This window comes from Mustela erminea, chromosome 3 (genome assembly GCF_009829155.1).
Source record: "Mustela erminea isolate mMusErm1 chromosome 3, mMusErm1.Pri, whole genome shotgun sequence".
Lineage (NCBI taxonomy): Eukaryota > Metazoa > Chordata > Mammalia > Carnivora > Mustelidae > Mustela > Mustela erminea.
The window spans coordinates 71,132,073-71,150,299 of NC_045616.1; the positions used below are offsets into that span (position 1 = coordinate 71,132,073).

The 18,227-nt window shown below is 41.6% G+C and overlaps 2 long non-coding RNA genes and 1 other non-coding gene across 3 annotated transcripts in view; 2 read left to right on the plus strand and 1 right to left on the minus strand.

Annotated features, from left to right (window-relative positions):
* Positions 1 to 2,334: 2,334 nt before the first annotated feature.
* Positions 2,335 to 17,444, plus strand: LOC116586312. The gene is made up of 3 exons (XR_004283973.1): positions 2,335 to 2,508; positions 2,834 to 2,838; positions 17,431 to 17,444. It is a non-coding gene; the product is annotated as an uncharacterized LOC116586312 (long non-coding RNA).
* On the plus strand, positions 9,494 to 9,637 carry LOC116587322. The gene has a single exon (XR_004284368.1). It is a non-coding gene; the product is annotated as a U4 spliceosomal RNA (small nuclear RNA).
* The window catches only part of LOC116586313, a 45,900-nt gene continuing 43,513 nt past the window's right edge, over positions 15,841 to 18,227 (minus strand). The window contains exon 5 of the long non-coding RNA XR_004283974.1: positions 15,841 to 15,971. This is a non-coding gene — a long non-coding RNA (uncharacterized LOC116586313). The remainder of the gene's footprint in view (positions 15,972 to 18,227) is intronic.

Genomic DNA, 18,227 nt, shown 5'->3' on the forward strand with positions numbered 1-18,227 from the left:
TAACATGGAAAAAATTAGACTTTCTTCTGTTGCATCCAACTGACTACATGGTCACTGTGAGAACAGGAAAGTGGTAGTTATTCTTGAAGAAGCGTGCAGGAGAAAATTTAGCAAGAGGAAGTTATAACCGAGGACTTCTGAAGCGTCTGCCCCAGATCTAAAATAGATTACTGCCTCCCTGTGGAGGAAAAACCTGGGCATCTCACTGAATTTAAATGAGGTATTACTGTTAGATATTAAAAATGAAAATCCTCCTACATCTAGTTGCCTCGGGTGTGCAAGCATCCTTACCAACCTGCATTCTATCTTTTGGCAAGTAAAAGTGACCTGAACTCATCTATTTATACAGATTCCTAACTCTAGGGGTGGAAATTGTCAGGCTTCCAAATTCAAGTCTAGGGAGGTTAGAATCCTTATTGTTTACAAAGCTTGTCCATCAAATAAAGCTGGTGTTAATTAACTCTGGCATTCCTAAATTCATTTTGCATATTCAAAGGTTGCTATGAAGGCTGGGTCTTAAATAACAAATGCACAGACAGCACCATTAAGCAGAATGCAGGCATCACATAGTTTTCCTTGTGTTGCTTCTGTTACCAATCAAGCATGCAGATGTGAGACTAGAGCATTTCTGCTCTAGTAAGTCCCACAAAAGATGCTGTTCATTGATCTTGGCAGTGGGTAGTGCTATTCTAAGAAGGCAGCTGTGCATGGCAGAGCTCACTGTTATAGCTCAAAATCTGTCCTTTCTTAACACTTGCAGGACATTAGGTTACGGCATTCAGAAGGAAATAGAACAGATAGAAGGGTACATTGAGAAACAACAGTTAAAATGCTATGACTTTAAAATCCCTTATGTGCAGCACAATGTTTTCAGTTATTAAATGAACATAATTAAAGAGCAATTTGCTTGCATTGTTAGTACTGTTGTATATTCTTACCATATTGGTCAGTTTTTACTTTTTTTTTTTTTAATAGATTTATTTATTTGACAGACAGAGAAAGATCACAAGTAGGCAGAGAGGCATGCAGAGTGAGAGGAGGAAGTAGGCTCCCTGCTGAGCAGAGAGCCCGACCCTGAACTCGATCCCAGGACCCTGAGATCATGACCTGAGCTGAAGGCAGAGGCTTTAACCCACTGAGCCACCCAGGAGCCCTAGTTTTAACTTTTTGTAGACAACTTGCAACTAGTGCAGATCAAGAGTAGTTCATGGATATATTTAAATCTAAAACAAGAGGTTTACATGATATTTTAGAAATTTTAGTTAGCACGTTTCAAGTTATAGTAACTTCAACAAATACCCTATGTAAATAGAATATTTGGATATAAAGTAAGCCACCAATGCAATATCTGAGAGGTTGGTCTTCTTTTTTCATGTGATCCTTTTCTGGGCAACAAAATTGCAAGCTCATTTGCAGGCGATTCGGGGGCACACAGAGAAATGCCCATGGATTCAGTTCAGGAGTACACTGACCTACTAGGACAAGAATGGCTTTGTCTGGGCTCACGTGACCAAAAACTGCACACAGTCTCTAATGATAGACATACCTTTTTCCTTTTGATTATTGGCAGGATGCCCACTGTAAACGGACAGCAGGCTGGGTGCTGAGCAGAGTTGGAGAATGAGAAGGAAAAGAGAAGGTCACGGAGCAGTTTTTCTTCTTTCTTCCCAATGTTACATAATGTAGATTTATTTACTCCTTAAGTCACTAGGCAAATATCCGGCTATCGTTATGTACACTGTAATCACCCTCTTTGCTAGTGCTTCTGGAATAAAACACTATTTGCATCCAGGCATCACATGTTTTTGTCTTTGCATATATGCTAGAGTCTAATGAGCCTGATTCATTCCATGGTATTATGGCAAGAACATCGTTGGATCTGCATCTTAAGGCCTTAAAATAGAGATTGGGGTTTTAAATTGAGAGCCTTTTCTCCCCCTTCATTTGCAGATTATTCCCTTTTTTCCTATTCTGCGTTAAACCAGACACTCCTAAAAGAGTCTGTACCTCGAACAGACCGGGCATTGTTGGGAATACATGGGCTGCAGTTCCATAGAAATCCTGTCCATGAGTCAGAAAGCAAACACCAGGCCTGTTGTATTGATTCTATGATGTGGGTTACTAATATAACACCTGACGTGTGTGAGCTGGCCAAGAGCTGCTCCCTCAAGAGTTGCTGGGCAGAAGGCTGGAAGGGTTGCAGCTAATTGGAAGTATAACCCATGACTCCTTAGGGGAGGCAAAGTCGTGCCATTTGAGAGCCAGGCCTTTCCCTTCTGTTTCTCAGTGGGGATGCTATTTTCTTAATAGTGTCCATGGCTTTATTGCAGTCAGTGGAAGACAAGAGGCCATTTGTTTCCTGTACATCAATCACCATGGACCCGAGATCTCAGGGTATGCTCATCAGAAGGGAGGCTGCACGAGCCCTGCTCCTAAATTCTTGGAGAACACTCAAACAAGTCACCTAACTGCAAGAGCCCAATTTATCAGACTCTATAGTGGATAGAGGTCAGCAACCTCCACCATCCAGCCTGATTTTGTACAGCAAACAAACTAAAAATGACTTTTACATTTTAAAAGCATTGTTAAAAACAAAAACAACAACAAACTAAAAGCAGAGAACAGGCCCAGAGACTGTACGTGGTCCATGAAACCTGAAGTATTTACTATCTGGCCTTCTATGGAAAAAAATGTCTAAGCTGTGAAGGCATGATAATGAGAAGTTGTGTCTTTCTAGCTGCCTCGTTCCTTCACTCCCCCTCTCAGTCCATCTGAGTTGTCAGCTGGCCCACGGGAGGACTCTGGCTCACTTAAGAGAGTCCTTCTGGACCAGGTGTGGTTTTGAGATTCCTGCCCCACTTTCAGGCGGGCCTGACCACAGTAAGGCCATGCCTGGTGTTCCGGAGGTAAAGGGGTGGAGACAAGTTAGACTGAACATGGATTCGAACAGTCCCCTCCAAGTTCCCAGCCCGTGACAGGCCTGCCACAGCCGCCCAGCTTCTCAACGAGCACACACATTTATCAGATCTTTTGAGCCATTCGATACTTGGGTGTTTTTCTTCCAATGCCTTTTTTGAAGAGCTGGCCCACCTCCAGTGTTTTGGGAAGATAAGATTCTAAATTAATTCCTAAAGTTTCGGTAAGATAGAGACTGCCTTTCAATCCGGGTTCTTCCTCTTTGTTCTTTGATCCGAATCCCCGGAGAGTCACGGGTGTCTCTCCTGCTTCAGCTCTGTCTGAATGTTGCCAGTGAGGTCTGCTGATGTGCCCCTAGGTTGATGGCCAGGAATGGGGCCGGGGAGGGGAAACATCCTTCCTCTTTCATCTTGCTTTCTCTTTGGGCCAAACATTCTCTTCTTGAAGGATCATGAATCTCAAGGCTAGGTATGCCTCACATAAACAGACTGACTTAAAAACCTGGCATTCCAAGAAGCTTCCAGATGGGGCATCCATCCCCATTTCCCTGTGACTCTCATCTCCCCCTTATCCTCTTTGGTGTTGAAGGTCCTGGTTCAGGCCTTCATCGCCTGTCACTGAGACCAGAGTAGTGACCGCATCACTGGTGACTCAAATCCAAGTCCACCTCAGCCTACTCTGCACCCTGCTTCTGGGGAGCTGAACGCCTGGCTGTGTTCCCATAGCCTACAGAATACAAGTTCAATTCTCTCGTGGCAGCTTGAGATCTGCCTACTTTTCCAGTGATCTGCCTACTTCCTTACCTCATCTCCCATTTGCATCTATCTATTTTTTTAAAGTTTTTTTTTATATTTTTTTTTGAAATTTTTTTTATTATTTGACAGGCAGAGATCACAAGTAGGCAGAGAGGCAGGCAGAGAGAGAGAGAGATGGAAGCCGGCTCCCTGCTGAGTAGAGAGCCCGATGCGGGGCTCAATCCCAGGACACTGGGATCATGACCTGAGCCGAAGGCAGAGGCTTTAAGCCATTGAGCCACCCAGGCGCCCCTTTTTTGCATCTATTTTTTTTAAACATGGTTACCACTGTGTCATTCCTTAGCAGACTGACACATCTATGCCTTTAATCATGCGGGTGGCTCCCACCATCTAAAAATGCCCTACCTGCTCTTTTCCTAGTGTGTTTCACTAATACCTAATCATCTTTCAGCTTGGAGATCAGGTTCATATTAAGGATTAAATTGCATCTCCCCAAAAGATACAGAAGCCCTAACCCCCAGTACCTTTGAATGTGACTTTATTTGGAAATAGGGTTTTTGTAGCCATTCAAGTTAAGATGAAGTCAGTAGGGGCAGCCCAATCGAAAATGACTGGCACCTTCTAAAAAAGGCAAATTTGGACACAGATTTGCATGGAGGGATGATGAGGTGAAGACCCTGGGAGAATGCCATCTATAAGCCAAAGAATGACAGGCTATCAGAAGCAAGGAGAGAGGCCTGAAGCCAATTCTTCTACAGCCCTCAGAATGAACCCTTGATCTTAGATTTAGGCTCCACAACTCTGAGAGAATAAATTTCTTTTGGTAAGCCACACAGTGCGTGGTACTTTGTTAAGGCAGCCCTAGCAAACAAGTATGGGTCATTTTTACTGGCGAGCCTTTCTTGGTTCACATACAAGTCAAAATGGACTTTTGTGTGCCCCAGCTTATTCTAGATATATCCCATTATGCCAGCAGCCATATACAATAAAGCTGTGCATTCAATTTATAATGCATATGCAAATCACCTGGTAATCTTGTTAAAGGGCAGATTCTGATTCCTTTGGTCTGGGTTGGGGTCTGAGATGCTGAATTTCTAGCAAACTCCCAGGTGATACTGATGCTGCTGTTCCACGGGCCATACTCTGAGTGCCAAGGCTTTAGGACACTTGTTAACATGCGTAGTCATGATGCTGTACCATGCCCGAGGGCAAGATCTAGGTCTTTAAATACCTCATACTTGAGGCAGTGCTGGGAATATGACAGGCACTTAATAAATGTTGGTTGGATGGTTAGTGAACCGATAAATGAATGAATCTATGTTATTAGACTTGTTCGTTGGTATCAAAAGATTCATGTTCATTCCCAAGATATGTTGGACATACAATAACTGCCCTGCCAAATGTCTCACAGCTTTCCTACCCTTCACCTGTTTTACTTGTTTGAAACTCAGGGAGAAAATCTGCTCTTGGATGCCTGGATGGCTCAGTTGGTTAAGCAACTGCCTTTGGCTCAGGTCATGATCCTAGAGTCCTGGGATCGAGCACTGCATCGGGCTCCCAGCTCCGCAGGAAGTCTGCTTCTCCCTCTGACCTTCTCCCCTCTCATGCTGTCTCTCTCAAATAAATAAATAAAAATCTTAAAAAAAAAAAAAAAAAGCAGCTCCTATCACACACGAGATAAAACATTCTTGAAGGCCTCAGTGGTGGTAGGGGAGGTATATTGCTCATTCTTCAACTATATTGAAGTCAGCTCTTTGACACTGTTTGGCAAGAGTCACCCCCTTCCTCCATCCATCTTCCACTTCTACTCTTTGTGAACTGCCCAGAAGGTGACCACTGAGAGCCAGACGACAGGCAAGCAATGTACATAACTGAGCTCCTGGTAGGAATTGGCTCTGTGCCCTTGAAAGAGCTTACTGGGGTAGGTGTTATTATGCCTAGTGGGGGACAGAAGCAGGAGTGAAGCAGATTTAGCTTCACGATCTGTGTCTTTTCCATTGCACTGTGAAAGAGACAGCCAGTGCTCTAACCCACCATGCTGAAGCTATCTCTGTGTCCTTCTCCCCTCCCAGCAGAAAATAGACAGTAGTAGCTCTTACTTTCCAGCTAAGAGGTGAGTACTCAGCTGCTTTCTAGGCTCTTCCTATTCTGGTAGTCACAGAGCTGTCTTGGTTTTCTGGCATCTTCAAGAAACAGGATGTTCAGGGGCACCTGAGTGGGGTTCAGTTGGTTGAGCGTCTGCCTTTGGCACAGGTCATGATCTTAAGGTTCTGGGATCGAACCCTGAACTGGGTTTTCCACTCAGTGGTGAGTCTGCTTCTCCCTCGGCCTCTGTGTTCCCTCTCCCTTGGTGATTGCTTTCACTCTCCCTAAAATAAATAAAATCTTTAAAAAACAACAACAACAAAGAAACAGGATGTTTCTTCCTGTAAGTGATTCCTTTCAATTTAAAAAATTGTTTTAACAATTTGGGATAGAATAATTCTGACATACAGTATACTGGTTTTGCCTTCTTCAATAAGCTCTGAATGCCTCAGGGCCATTGTGAAGGATTGTCATTCCTAACACTGTGCTGAAATTTATGCATATTTTCAGATATTTCTGAAAATAGTGAACTGTTTGCCCCTACAGTAAGTGGTGTCAGACTCAATATATTTTTTAAAGATTTTATTTTTAAGTAATCTCTACACCCAATATGGGGCTCAAACTCACAAGCCCAAGATCAAGAGCCATAAAGTCTACCAGAGTCTACCTGACTACCTGTCTCCCAGACAGGTGCCAAGACTCAATCTTTTTTTGGACAGTAGTTCTTTTGTAGTTTTTTTTTTCTATTCATCCCTTAATCTAAAGACTATCAGTTATTCTCTGTTGCTGCTGTCAATGAATTTGCTTCTACTGTCTTGTTTCTCATTGGTTCATTCATTTCTCAAGGATGAGAAGAATTGATTGAAAGCCTGTTAGAAATATATGCAAAGTAAAAGTGAATAGGACATGAACCAAACATCTAAGACGTTTCCTTCTGAGTTAGTTTAAGAGATTCATTGCCTTTAAAATAAATGTTTTTATTCTCCCAGAAGTTTCAGTGAATTTTCTGGTTCTGAGCATTGTATTTTCAAGTTAAGGTCTTTTCAGAAATAGTATCTATTAAGGTGCATTGGTGCTGTACAATATATTAGCTTTAGACTCCTTCCTGCCCATAAAACAGCTAATAACAGTAAATACTCGCTAATCTGGAAAAATGCAAAGGAGAAGACATTCTGAAGTAATTTTTTAAGACCTCTTTTAAAGTACTTAAAAAAAATCATGTGGGTCTCTTGCTTTCTGAATCAAAAAGTGACTCACATTAGCTGCTAAGAAAATGTTGGATGTATTCTGTTGAGTAGACAACAGTATTCATTTGGCTTTAAACAGTATGTCCAAACACTTTATTGTCTTAAGTAATTTAAACCTAATGTTGTAATTTTTCAGTGTATTTTCCCCTATAAAATCATTTCTAAATAGTAAAAAAATAAACTCTAGTGTCAACCAGGTTGGATTATTGCAAATTCCTCATTAATAGGGTCTCACTTTACTATATCTGTTTCTTTCTCTCGTTCTTTCTTTCTTTCTTAACTGCGAAAGCCTTGTCTCAGTGACCTTTTGGCATTTCACAATTAAGGTTTTCCCATACCTTCGGGAAGAAATTTTAAAACTGAAAGGTAATTTTATTTATGCCTCCTTATCAAAGTATATGCTAAAACTTCTCAGTTTGAAAAATCAGAAGAGAGCAAAGGAAGAAGAATCAAAGATGAAGAAAAAAGAGGTAATTGGTCAAAATTCAGTGTGGTCTATGTATAGCAGGCTAGGGGCCAGAGGACAGGCCCTGCTTGGATTCACTGGAATGTTCCCGTGGGTAATGAATGGAAGGTACAGCCCCTGGAGGCAGACTATTTCTTCTTGGTACTTACAGACCAATGACCCTTAGGTTTATCTGAAAAATCAGCATTTGAAAAGTCAATGTGATTTATCTAAGAAGAAATCAGTACCAGCAAATTAGTTCTTTTAAACATAGAAACAAACTGTAAGGGTTATTTTCTACCCTGGGCTTTTCATTCCAAAGAGCTTTGAATAAAGAGATGCACTACCAACTAAGAGTACATTCATCTCAGATAATGCAACAAGTTTCAGTTCTAACAGGATTTCCTGGTGTAACAGAAGCTTTCCCTAACAAAATAATTGTAGTCTAGAGGAAACAAGGAAATCAGGCTTTAAGAGTCTCTTTTCTTACTTTTTATTCTTTTGGCATAAAAGTACAGGGGCTTTTTTCTTGTTTTAAGATGTTTTTATGATTAATGAGATGGACTAACGTGTTGGAGGTTAAAGCTAAACACACAAGGGAAAACATGCTGTTTACAGAAATTTGCAATTTACTAGCCAGAACCACGTTTGTTGGGCAAAAAGCCTTCATAAAATAATTACGAAAATAAATAGTTAACTTTGATTTTTGTTGCTCACGTAGAAAAATTAAGGGCCATTTTTTAGGAAATAATAGTACTACCAACAACAACAAAAAGAATAAGGACAAGAAAAGAAAAAGGACATTTTTGTAAGATGTATGTTCACACAATCTAAACAAATTCTGAATAGGTGCCAATTGTATACTTTCCTAAATTTCAGTTGTTTTTAACCACTCTTTTACCAACCTTATTTTTTCTTATTTTGATTTAGGAAAAAAAAGGCTACTACCCTACAGTGCTTCAAAGAGTAGGAAAGTCTCTATCAATAATCTTTAAGCTTTCTGCTCAAACACATCAAAAGGTTTTAACTATCAGTTTGTCCCCCAGTCAGTGAGATGGTCTTCTTTTTATGCTCCGAAAGATATAGACTGCTTCCTGACTGTGGGAGAGAACATGTAAATTATATTTGTCTATGCCTACAATTCCTGCATCTTCCCAAGTTGGAAGTGTCTAAATCAGAAATGAAGAGGAAAAAAAGGAAAATCTAAATGTCAATGAGATTCTCCGTAGTTTGTGAAAACACCATGATGCTGTCTTTCTAACTAGAAAAGATTTTTCAGGAAGCCTTGTCTTTTTAAAACTCTCTCGTCTCTGTATATCTTTGAAGCTTAAATTTTTGTATAAATTTACCAAGCTCCTTATTGTTTTCAAAACTGCTTCTCCAAGAAGCTTAGAACTTTTTTTTTTTTTTTTGCAGAATTTATAAATAGATTTGAACAGACATTTTAACTAAAAAGCCAGGATAAGGGGGCACCTGGGTGCCACAGTTGGTTAATCATCCAACTCTTGATTTCAGCTGAGGTTGTGATCTCAGGACGGGCGTGGTGCTCAATGTGGAGTCTGCTTAACCTTCTCCCCCTGTTCCTCCACCTCCCTCGTGTGTGTGTGTGTGTGTGTGTGTGTTTATTTGTGTATTGTTCTTAATTAATGCTGAGATATTTAAGTAAGTGTTTCTAAGTAAATTTGATTCTTTATTTTATTTTTAATTAAATTAATTAATTTTAAGTAATTTCTGTACCCAAACTGGGGTTTGGAATCACAACCCTAAGATCAAGAGTCACCTTCTCCTCTGACTGAGCCAGTCAGGCACCTCTGATTCTTTATTCTATTTTTATTTTTATTTTTTTAAAGATTGTATTTATTTATTTGACAGAGAGAGATCACAAGTAGGCAGAGAGGCAGGCAGAGAGAGAGAGAGAAGCAGGCTCCCTGCTGAGCAGAGAGCCCATGTGGGGCTCGATCCCAGGACCCTGCCCTGAGCCGAAGGCAGAGGCTTTAACCCACTGAGCCACACAAGCGCCCTGATTCTTTATTTTAAACAAGCTTAGCTTTGTGCAGTGGCAGTATCGTAGCCAATGAGGTTTATCCGAGGCGCGATTATTGCTAATTAAACAATCTTAACTTCCCTCTCAAGATAGAGTTTATGGGTAAGAAACTCCCGGTCTCAATGTTCCAATGACCCAACTTTCTAATTACTCCTACTGCATCCCCGGAAAGCCCCAGAGTCTTTCCTCAAAAGAGGCTCCTCCAGTCAGTTCTACTGCCCTTACTGGTCTTCCTTCTTCAGTGAGGCAACAAATATTTCATGTGGTGCCAAAGGGGACAGACTCTTTTCCTTCCATACTCAAGTACCTCACCCATGTTCACTGTAGAAATGGATTTTGTCTTGCTGTGAGAATCCTGTTCATTTGAATTGGGTGTTCTGTTAGCTTTTTGTAGTAAGGGAAAAGCATTTCAACAATCCCTACTCTTCTGCTGGAAAATATGTCTCACCCTGGTCTGTTATCTTCTTTTTGTGTGGAGTGAGGTAAAGAAGTGATTTATCCTCTCAAATTGCACGCTCTGCATTGTCTCGCTGACTTCCCTTCCAGGCTCTCCATGGGATTTGAGAATTTATATTTCCTTGCTTTTGTTTGCTGATTGTATAAAGGATTTTTATCTTCTTGTTTCAAGTGAAGTCTCACCAGCTTGGATTTCCTTTCTTTAGGTAACACTTTGTCCTCTAAGCATTTTTTTTTTTTTTTAGCATTTTCTTGAGTTTCTTCACACTCCATTGCACTCTCATTTTGTTTCTTTTTTCATGTATACTTTAAGAAGGCATTGCTCTTTCAACTCTATTGTTTTTCTCCCTTTTTTCCTCTTTATTTCTTTGGAATGGCCCTTCTCTCTCTCTCTCACCATTATTTAAAATGACCTAAAAGGTGAAGTGCAATATCCACCCCAAAAGGCTCCTTTTCTGTTTGTTTCTAAAAGCACCACCCACGAGAATTTACACTCACTCTGAGTAGCTGTTCTCAAATTAGAATCACCTATTGTCATTCACCTAGTGTCATTTGTCCTTGGGGTATAAGTTTAGCTCTGTTCAGGTGGAATAGAATATACACAGAGAGAACAAAAGAACAAAGACCATCATTCTCCCGACTGCCACATACCTAGCAGACAAAGACTCAGCATAAGAAAGGCTTCAGGACTAGGATTTAAGTGTTTCACACCAGGGTGTGTGTGTGTGTGAGAAATATATATTAATTTCTGTAAGAACAAAGAAAATTGATGAATTTCAAAGCAGACAAAAGAAATAACACTGCAAGTTTAATTTAATTTGAATAAAGTAATTATGGCTAGAAGCTGCATAGTATAAGATATTTTCTAAGTTTCACTTGGTGGCTCACATTTTTAAAAAAAAAATTTAATAAAATTCCAAGTCAACGAAATAGGAACAGTGCCTTAGAAGCTGCTGTAGGCAAATGTGGTTTGTATTTAGTTAATTCAATCGTTTTTTAAAAGTTTTTCTCTTAAATAACATGATCTTCTAAATGCAATCAGTTAGTGGTAGCTTTAGTTTGATTCAGGTTTATTATAGGTATGAAGTAAAAGCAGTAATAGATAATATGGTTTAAGGCGGCATTGAGAAAGTCTGGCTCTAAAAATTTCACATGTTAGCAAAAGCAGCAAACAGGAATCCAACTAAATCATCAGCATTTTAAAATCTTAACTCTTCCTCCTTGGGGAATCAGCCCAGCTGGAGGAAAATGCATTGCCCCAAGACACACAGGACATCATCTTATGAAGTGATTCCTGGTGTGCAGTAGGGAGAAAAGGTCAAACAAGGATAGCTGAGCAGTGAGACTTTTAAGTTCAGGAAAGGTTTATCTTGAACTTAAGGGGACTTCCTTGGTCCCCTTGTTGCAGAATTCCTAGCTTTCATGGTTTTATCAGGGTATTTCTCTATGTATACTGTTGAGGTCTTTTATCCTCATCAAAATATACCTCTAGGGGCGCCTGGGTGGCTCAGAGGTTTGGGCCACTGCATTTGGCTTGGGTCCTGGAATCGAGTCCCACATCAGGCTCTCTGCTCGGTGAGGAGCCTGTTTCCCCCTCTCTCTCTGCCTGGCTCTCTGCCTACTTGTTCTCTCTCTCTCTCTCTCTCTGTCAAATAAATAAAATCTTAAATAAATATATATGTATACCTTTAAAAATGTGCAAGAGGATTTTCAGGGCAGGGACTTTATGAAGCTCTAAGGGTGGACATGTATCCCTGTGTATTTGTCCACCTGGAGAGAATGTACAATAGTAAGAGGGACGTGTGATGTAAACTGTGGTCTTTGGGTGGTTATGCTGTGTCAGTGGACATTCATCAATTGTAACAAAGGTATGACCGTGGTGGGGGTGGATGGTAGTGGATGAGGGTGGGTGGGGGGGTGGACAGGATGTATGTGGGAAATCTCTGTACTTTATGCTCAGTTTTGCTGTAAAGTTAAAACTGCTCTAGAAAACATATGTACTTTAAAAAACTTGCACAGCAGAGACCTCCCCACCTCTCCTGCCTCTTCCTTCTAGGCATTTCAGTTCAGCTTTTCAAATGCTTGGGAGTGATAAACAAAGACCACATACAGCCTTGAGGCATGTCCCTTATCTAGTAGATCATAGGGTAGAGTGAGGGGACCACCATTAATAATTGAATAGGGCTAACAGGTCTTGCAGGATGTATGACCACTCTACTTAATATTCTACTGCTTAACAGCATTTTTAGATTATGAAATTAATGTAGCAATGTAACAAAAAGCTTGAAAACTAGGGGGAAAAGCCTAATTGCACCATCCTGAACAAGCACCTAGTAGTTCTGGATTCTCTTCCAATGTTGCCCATATTTCTTTTTTACAATTACAATCCTAATGTGTATGTGATTTTTGTACCCTGTATTTTTCTCTTAATGTGAGGTCATAAACATTTTTTCATGTTGCTAGTTTTCAAAATTATTTTAACATAGATCTTGGTATTACAAGGAGATGTACTTATCATTTACTTGGTTATGTCTTGCCATATAGTATTTTAGCTGCATTTAAGTAACCCCTTGCTACTTTGTGTGGCCTCTGGTCTGGTAGCATGGGCACCCCCTGGGGGTCTGTTAGACTTGCAGAGTTGCAAGTCCCACCTACAGAATCTGCCTTTTAAGAAGGTCTCCAAGTGATGCACATCAGATTTTGAGAAGCACTGAGTTAGCCTACTTATAAATAATACTGCTATGAACATCTTCACATTTTGCTTGTGGATGGTTTAGTTATGTTCAATTTCCAGAAGTGAGATTATGAGTTCAAAAGACTTGCAGATTTTTATGTTTGCCAGAATTGCTGGAAAGTTCTTTAGGAGCCAGAACAGTGGGTGTAACTGAGTGCTCTAACCTGAAGGCGGGGTCCAATTAGTGCCCTCTGTCAACTGGCGGATTACAGTTGACCTCTTGGAGCCCTCTGGTGTTAAAAGTCCTACTATTTAAAGAACAAGCCTCCTGTTACTATCTGGCTGCGGCAGAGCCAGAGAGAAAAGCTTTCTGTTCCATCTCTCTGCCCCTTAGACTCACAGAGCTTCTTGGAGTGCCCATCAGATTGCAGGGCTAACAACTCCTAAATATTCCCGATACAGGCCAGAAACCTCTTAAATTTCATGTCTAGGGAATTCATTCCTGACTCTCTCTGAGTCATGAAGAAAAAGAAAAGCTTCTTTCGGGGGCTTTTAGGTTCACCTTCCAAGCCACAGTCATTCTAGCCTTATTCTGGCATCCATGACCTAAAGGATCACTATGCCGCCTCCTCCATGGCTCCCTAAGTCTCTTTCCTTCCCCAGGAGCTGCAGATACTTTCTTTTACCGATAATCTCAGCCCTGGAGGGGTCTGCAGTTCGAGGGCTTGTGCCATCCTCCTTGGGTTCCAACATGTTATCCAGACTTTCTCTGCTCACCACCACTTTCATATCTGACCTGCTTTTCTACTCCAGCATCTCCAGTTTTTCAGTTGGCCTCTCGGTTGCTGTTTTTCTTGGGACAATGTCACATTCTGGGGCTTATGATATGCTTTCCTGATAGTGATATTGTCCAGATCCTCAGTTTGTTTCTTACTGTTCTTAAGCCCGCCCGTCAAAACTGCCACACATCAGGCCTGCTTATCTGTGTAGATGTCTGGGACTGTGTCTGGCAACCTCACCGCGCTGGTTTCACCTTCGTTTAAGGACGATCACTAACGGACATCTGGATTTGTCTTAAGATTACTGGGATACCAATATCCATCCTAGCAGGCTTAGCTAGATCACTAATGTGCCTTTACGATTTCTTTTGGAGACATTTCCTCAATTAAGTCGCTCTCCCTTTTCCATCAGTGAAAAAGCACAATGTTATCTCACAGAAATGGAAGTGTGCTTCCCACCAATTACTCTTCTTTATGGGGTTCCACCTGGTTATGTGGGTGAGAGGGAGAGAATGAGAGAGAGAGAGAGAGTCTGACTTTTACCCATAGTTCATTTTGCTCTGAAGGAGGCCAAATAGAGTAACTTGTCTTCAAGATGGCTCCCATTAGTTCCTTCCAGTATGTGCAAATGAAGGAGCAGGAGGCTGGCTGAGGACAAAGCAAAAGCTGGCGCCTTGCACCCCCCCTTCACTCGCTCCCCTCCATATGTGTAGCATTCCTCAGGCACCCCTGACTGCCATAAAATGATAAATAGTTAACTTGCAGAGATCACAATCCTGCAAGACAGGAGTCTCCCTTGGTTTGCAAATGTCCTTGAGATTTACAACAAAGAAGTTACCTTATCAATAGCCCTAATGTCACCCTCCCCTTGGCATTTCACAAACCATTCTTCCCTTGAGCAGTGGAATCTATGCTTCTACTTCTTGGACTCTGAGCTGATAGGTGAATGCTGTGACTAACAACATAACTCACAGGAGAAGTAAGGCTAGGTCATAAGAAAGCTTACAGCTTCTGCCTGGCTCTCTTGGAATACTCACTCTGGGGGAATCCAGCCCCAGTGATATAAGATAGCTGACTACCTCCAAGATTACCATGCTGTGAGGAGACCCACGGTAGCCACACAGAGAAGCCACATGGACAGAGGTACGACCAATAAGTCCACAGCCATCCCAGCCCCCATGTCAGATGTGTGAGTGAAGAAAACTTTAGAAGATTCCAACCTCTGCCTTCATTCAATGGAATGGCTTTGAGGGACTCCAAAGGAGTACCACCCAGCTGAGCCTTTAAACACCCAGAACCATGAAAAAAAAATTACATAATTGTAAATCACTAAGTTTTGAGGGAGGTTTATTATACAGTAGTAGATTATCAGAATATCAAATATCCATTTTTGGTAGGGAAACCTCTCAGATTCAAGGTAGTAATAGAATTGCGTCAGTGATTATGCCACAGAGTGTGAACTTCTGCTTCAACTTGTCTTTAAAAGCTATGGCTTGCTAAATTACTCTGGAAAGAGTAAAGTATCTCAGTTACTTTAAGTTGCAATCAAGATGTGGCTTGGATGGGCTGTTCTCCAGAGCCGGGTGATGAAAGATACCAATTCAGTGCTGATGGGCTAGCTTTGTTCTAGGACTTTATTCAAGGGGAGTCTGACCTTAGTAACTACAGTATGGAAATAGGTCATAGCCATAGAAAGTTAGAGGAAGAGGCCATATATATAGAAATTGCCTAGTCCAACCATCTACTTTTTTTTTTTCCCCTTTTTTTAGATCAGATAGATAGAGGTGCACAGAGCTTGCCCAGATCTAGATCTGGCTAGTGTCAATACCAGGATAAGAATTCACACTCTGGGGCACCTGGGTGGCTCAGTGGGTTAAGCCTCTGCCTTCGGCTCAGGTCATGATCTCAGGGTCCTGGGATTGAGTCCCAAATTGGCTCTCTGCTCAGCAGGGAGCCTGCTTCCTCTCTCTTTCTCTCTCTGCCTCCCTCTCTGCCTATTTATGATCTCTGTCTGTCAAATAAATAAATAAAATCTTAAAAAAAAAAAATTCACATCTCCTGGCCCAGGTGCAGCACCTTTTACCCTATCACTCTGCTCCTTGGATACTAAAGAAACTCTGAGGAAGTTGTTGTATGCCATTTGGTTTTTATCTTCCCTTTCATTTATTTTATATATCTATATCGATATAGATATCGATATCTAGATATCGATCGATATCTATCGATATCGATATCTAGATATCGATATCTATATCTATATATCTCCTCTCTATTGTTAATCTGTACAATGGGGCTAATACTTACCTTATGTGATATTTATGAGGGCTAAATGTGATAGCTTATGGAAATTATCTGGCATTTACTGTGTACTCAATAAATGATAAGTATCGTCTTCATGAGCCCAGTAAAACAGATTCTTTGGAATAACCATCTCAAGAGCCTTTAAATCGAAAGAATTTTTCCCCACAAACCATACCCTAGGTATGAGAAATTCATCACTGGGGAGGACTCCAGGAGGCAATTCAGCATCCACCCAAGTTCTAACCCAGACAAGGAGACATTTCAATGACCTGTGAGAAAAGAGAGAGCGGGATGTGGATAATTAGCACGGCTGCATGGAAAAAGTCACCATCCTGCAAAGGGAAGCCGAGAGGCTGAGTCAGCTCTAGACAAGAATAGGAAGAGAGCAGGTCTGGATGTCTGGAGTTCTTTCTGTCAACTTTTTATAAAAATAAGTACCTCTAGCTGTCTGTCTGCTAAGGAGACATCCATCACCCGGTCTGTGAAAGTAGCTTTCCTTAGGCCTGTCTCTCCAGACTTCTGTTGTGGTTACTTGTCTCACTGTGGTTATCCCCACGTCTGCTTCTCTGTCTCCCTTGTATCATATGTGCTGCGTGTGTAAAACTCTTTATGTGGAGTCTGGGAACGGTTTTTAATACATTCAGAGCAATAAGCCAGAACCTCCACCTTTAATACCTGCTTCTGCCATTTCTCATCAGCGGGGCTGTGAGCACATGTGGGGAGCAGCCACCCGTGACAGATCGGGGCCTCACCGCTCACAAAGATGCAGATGGGGAGAAAGGGAACGATTGCACCGAACACCTGTCCAGCAGTCTGGAGCCACAGCAAAGGTGCTCTAACAGCCCTAAAGAAAAGTGGACACAGCCCAGATTGTGGACACAGCAGCAAGGGATGCTACAGTTTAATTATCATCGTGATTGCAGGCGATGAGCAGAAAACTCATTTTCACCCACCCTTTGCTCACTGCATGGTAAGCGGAAGTTGTTGCTTCACAGCTGTCAGCAGATGCCTTTGGAGTTAGACGGATGGGTTCAAATTCCAGGTCTGCTGCTGGTTGCCTTTATGATTTGTGGTAAACTATTTAAGTTCTTGGAGCTACAATTTCCTCACCTGAAAAATGGGGATGATAATAACGCCTGCTTTACAAGCAGGTTGTAAAGAAGATCGCATGGAAGTCGTGTAAGAAAAACGTCTGTCATTGCTCTGGAATATTGCTGATGCTCCATAAATTAGAGCCCTTGATGTTGACTTTCCAAGTAAAGGGGGGAAATACTGTACAGTGAATAAGATTAGCTTACTCATTGGGACTAAATCTTCAACCCCACACTTAAGATGTCACTTAACCTTCCTGTATCTATCAAGTGAGGATCATTTTGTTTCACCCCTTCAGAGATTTGGTGAATCTTAACCTTAGGTCTAGCTGGACTCCCTTTGCTCTGTAACACCAAGATGTCTAGCTCCAGAAGATGGGAGGGACTGCAGAATTTTCATCTGGGCTTGGGACTGGTTTGACTCTGTTTCTAAGACGAATTCAGAGATTTTCCATTGTTGATGTGAAATTGTGCTCCTCCTCAAAAGGTCGCATTATAAACATCTGCTACTACTATTTGTCCCTAAAATGTTAACGTTCTGTTATAAACAGTGAAAAAGGAACTTCTCGTCCTAAGTGTTTTATTCAGTTATGTAATAAGCATGAAGTGAGTTGTGTTTATAGACTCAACTAATGAGAAGAAAAAGCCAGACAACCATTTATTGAGTGCTCGCTATATGCCAGGCATGTCACAATCTTCCCCTGAGCATCGCTGTGTTCCCATTTTATGGAGGAGAACTCTGAGGCTCCAAGAGATTAAGTCTTTGCTAACGTCCCTGCTGGTGACTGGTGGAGTTGGTGTTTGGATGTGGACCTGTCTGATTCCGTTGACCCTGCTCTGCCCTGTCCACTTGACCGCCTCGAGGCTCAGCTCCATTTACTTGACTTTAATGAGGACCCAACAGATACACAATCTCGCCGTTTTCTTGGGCCATTGAGATGCTATGGACATGCTTTCATCTTTGCAGTGATCGTACTGCTTCTATTCTGGGTGCAGATGATAGCAACTCTCTGTGCCTATGTCAGTTATTTCCAAATGTTGAGTGTGAAACTTTTCATCAAGTGTTTCGGGGGAAGGCCACATCTGGAAACAGTTACCAGATGTTATAAACCACTTTGGCCAGTGAGTGCGGGACTGCTGTCCAGGTGACGAGTATAGGACAGCCCCCTCCATATGCAGAAGATGTTCTTGGGGAATGGAGATCTGGGATGTTTGTAACTACTGTGCCATGTTCTTCCCTGGAAGGGATGTTAAGTATCTGAGTCACACGTCTCCCAAAGCAAGGGTTTCCTGATAGTTCAGAAGAATGTCTAATGTCCAGATTTTTTAGGAACTAGAATCCCCATCCATAGGTAGCATGGCTCCCTATGAGTCACACAGCTCTGTTTCAAGGCAAAAATGACACAGGTAACTGAGTTCCATTCAAACCTGATG